This window comes from Pleurodeles waltl, chromosome 7, assembly GCF_031143425.1.
Source record: "Pleurodeles waltl isolate 20211129_DDA chromosome 7, aPleWal1.hap1.20221129, whole genome shotgun sequence".
Classification (NCBI taxonomy): Eukaryota; Metazoa; Chordata; class Amphibia; order Caudata; family Salamandridae; genus Pleurodeles; species Pleurodeles waltl.
The window spans coordinates 41,285,850-41,289,871 of NC_090446.1; the positions used below are offsets into that span (position 1 = coordinate 41,285,850).

Genomic DNA, 4,022 nt, shown 5'->3' on the forward strand with positions numbered 1-4,022 from the left:
ATAGCGTTTAATATGAATTAGGATAGGATCTCAGTAACAGAGATGCTGCTGGGTGGATCTAAAACAAAGATAGTTAAAAATCTACATCCCTTCTTAGAGACACTGACAGGCAAGCATGAGGTTATAAGGAAACTATTATAAAACACACTAACTGTAGAGATACTTGCAAACAAAGTGATATCCTAGAGTATGGGCAGATTTAGCAAACTTTCACACAGCGAGATCCAGCATGCCATCTTCCTCTGATGTGCTGCGTGAAGGTTAACAGGCACGAATGCAATGTATTTAAAATTATACAGTGCATTCCTTTTCTTTCCTAGCACTGGTGCACTTTTGCCTGCCAAGTGCCTATGCAGGCACCATTTTGTCATCTTGCAAGGGTGCCTGTGTTGGAGGCAGGAGTGGATTGTGCAGGAAGGGACACCTTCCTACACAAAAACAATCCTGAGAGGTATTTTCCTGTTTCTATGTGTACTGCAGGATGCAGCACACAAAGAAAGAGGAAAACATGAGGAGAAATACAGTTATATCCTCATTACTCCTCACCTGGGAAGACATAGCATTATGACGCATTCCCATGTCTACCACCAATGGGAAAATTGTGGAATGCACCGAAATCCATGGGTGGGTGCATGGGAACACCCACAACTCCATCCATTGAAAGCCTCTCTGTGATTTGGACTGCCTTGCAGTACTCAAGATGGAGGGCCACACAAGGTGGCCTGGCATGGCTTGATAAATCTCATTTAGGTTTTGCGTCACCTTTGCGCCCCCCTTGTGGCACAAGGGCGACACAAAACCTTTATAACATAGGCCTTAGTTTTATAAATGTTCATGGCTATGAAGATCCAACTGTAGCACTTCTGCACTTTAAATTAGTTAATAGGTTAGATTATACACTCTAGAAGTTATTTTGTGGGGGATGTCTCAGAAATTGCAATTGTACCAGGTGTGACCAAGATGAAACTAATGACCCGCCTGTACTTGCCAACTGAAATAACTGAAGAGAGGCTGGGATTAAATAACTGAAAAGCTAAGTAATAATATTCATACTGACCTTGTTTGCCCTTTCAGACAATCATATTTAGTGCAGATGAAAATATATGGGGCCGTACACAGGATATTGTTTGATTGCAATTATTGTGACCCAATTGTGCATTGCATACCAGTGCATCCTCTCTGACCCAACCAGGAAAGTACATTGAAGGGCATGCATCCCTATGCAATATATTTGAAGTAGAATTTACCATTTGTAGGGTAACAGGTTATAGGTGCAGCGATAAGGGAATAATTTATGGACTAGCTATGCCAAAATAAAATGAACAGGACAGGGAAAGAAGCTTAAAATCTGAGCATATGGAGTTTAAATATGCAATTGATGTTTTCTTTTGTAATTGGGATGTGTTTAGAGGTGTGGACATCTAGAAAGAAACATTTAATCCACAAGGTAAACAGTACATGCTTTACCTAACATTTGTTGACATTTGAACTTCACCTTTTTAACTCTCCCTCTGTATGTTAGCATTTACTTATCTCATCTGTTTGCTTTATTATTACCTGAACTTAATATGTGCTCTGATTTGCTTGTACTTATACTACTGTGTATTTTGTGGTTATATTCCATTTGATTTCAAACATCACAAGCAGTACTCACAACAGTGTTCTTCTGAATGTAATTATCCATTTTACATTTTGTCTTTTAAAATGGAAACATAAGGAAAGAAAGTGAAACAGAACATTTTAATTCAAAAGGCTGTATTCAGTATAGTAGTTGAACCAAAACAAGGTTTATAATTACAGAACAAAGTCCAAGTAGTACATTGGGTTTGGTGTACGTAACTCAGTGATAGATTTGATGTAATTGAAACTGAAATAAAAATTAATCATAGAAGATAAACTACACAATTTGCAAACTGAATACATCATATAAGGGTCATCTTTTACACAGTGGGTCCTGAAGTTTATTTACATGTTCATAAACATTCCAAGAAATACATGAAGAAACCATTAGAAATGGAGCATATGTTAATCTCTGAAACATGAAATAAAAATGCATTCCAATATTGTTTTTTAAAATTACTATTCACAAATCTTGACACGTTTAAATGGTTCAGCAAACCCCCCCTTTTTCTTCAGAACTTGCTTTTAAAATCATTATATCTCTCCTCAATCACTGGACACAATTTGAAATAAAAACCACACCCATTTATGTTTATTTTTTCTTGACGACTATTTTCCTAATCGGTATTCTTTTTCTTTTGTAGAGCATTTTTATTCTGTGTTATTCAGACTGTATATGATGGGGTTACACAGTGGAGTAACAACAATATGCATCAATGACAACATTTTGCTTTGTTTTATTGAATATGCAGATGTTGGGCATATATAGGTAGAACATACAGATCCACTGAATAAAATGACCACAGTAATGTGGGAGCAGTGGCGTAGCGTGGATTGTCAGCACCCGGGGCAGGGCAAGTAATTTGCGCCCCCTAACCCGGGGCAAGGCAAGTAATTTGCGTCCCCTAACCCGTGGATTTTAGCACTCGAGTCCCCCCCCAGATGTTGCGCCCGGTGCGGCCGGCCCCCCCTGCACCTCCCACGCTACGCCACTGTGTGGGAGGTACATGTATAAAAGGCCTTCGGCCGCCCTTCAAGAGACTGAATTTTCAGAATGACTGAGATGATGTTAATGTAAGATGTAATTATCAAAATAAATGACATTACTATCAAAATAGCACCAAGTATGTAGGTAAGCACCTCAATATTGCTAGTGCTTGTGCAAGAAAGCTTCGTTGGGGAAGTAACATCACAGAAGAAGTGATTGATTTTATGTGACCGACAGAAAGAGAGCTGCAAAATAAATACTGTGTGTGGAATTGGATCCATGAGACCAACAGCCCAGCATGCTATAGACAGACGGATGCAAACAGTCTCATTCATAATGGTTGTGTGACGTAAGGGATGGCAGATGGCCACATAGCGATCTTAAGCCATGACAGAAAGCAGATGAAATTCTGTGGAGATCATGGACCCAAAAGAGTATATTTGCAATAGGCATTGAGTTAGAGAAATGTACTTACCCTCCAGAAAGAATTGGGCCACCATTTTTGGGAATATGGCAGAAGTGCAACTGATGTCAATGAAGGACAAATGTGTAAGAAAGATATACATGGGAGTGTGCAGACACGAGTTAAAATATATTGTTACCATGATAAGAAGTTTTTCAGTCAATGTAGTTATGTAAACCAGTATAAAAACAACAAAAATTGGACTTGTATATTTGGAAAATCTGAGAATCCAACAATTACAAATTTTTCAGGTAATGTTCTATTTGATAGTACCATTTTTCCTGCTATGTAGATTGGCTTTAAATGGAAGAAAAGTTAAAATGAATAGAACAGAACTGTGACAATGTTGGCTGTCAGTTGTTGGCAGAGGGGTGTTTTGTTCTCAGAAACATTTCTCTTGCACAACAGTCTCTGCAAATGAATGAGAAATTGTGGACAACATTATATTTTCACTGTTGCAGAAAATAGTTCTCATGTAATATTCAAATTAAGATCAAGAGGAACTGACTGAAGAGAATGCCTAATGCTTTGTCACAAGTTTCCAACACACTAACCTTAATGCTTAATGTCTTGAGAAACTAGATTGTGATAAAATAATACATATTCAAGGAGTACAAAGAAGAATTAAAATTAAAAATATACATTTTCAACTTGACATTTTTCACCCTTCATGACAATCACATATCCCAGTTTTCCAATTTTCTAGAATTTATTTTACAGCAACAACACACTTTATTACACAGTTAATAAAAACTATTATGTAAATTCTTATTAAAAAACTAACCACTAAGACAATAGGTAAAAACCACATAACTAACCATTTTAAATATGTTTTGTCTCAATTATGAGATCAGCCTAACAACAAAAGCACTAATTTATTACAAACTGGTGCATTGCTCATGGTGCACCATTTTGCTTGCACCACCCTGCACCCCCCTATCAACACCATGG

General features: G+C 37.5%; 1 pseudogene; it reads right to left on the reverse strand.

Annotated features, from left to right (window-relative positions):
- Nucleotides 1-2,271: 2,271 nt before the first annotated feature.
- Nucleotides 2,272-2,997, reverse strand: LOC138246786 (olfactory receptor 5V1-like; annotated as a pseudogene).
- Nucleotides 2,998-4,022: the final 1,025 nt, after the last annotated feature.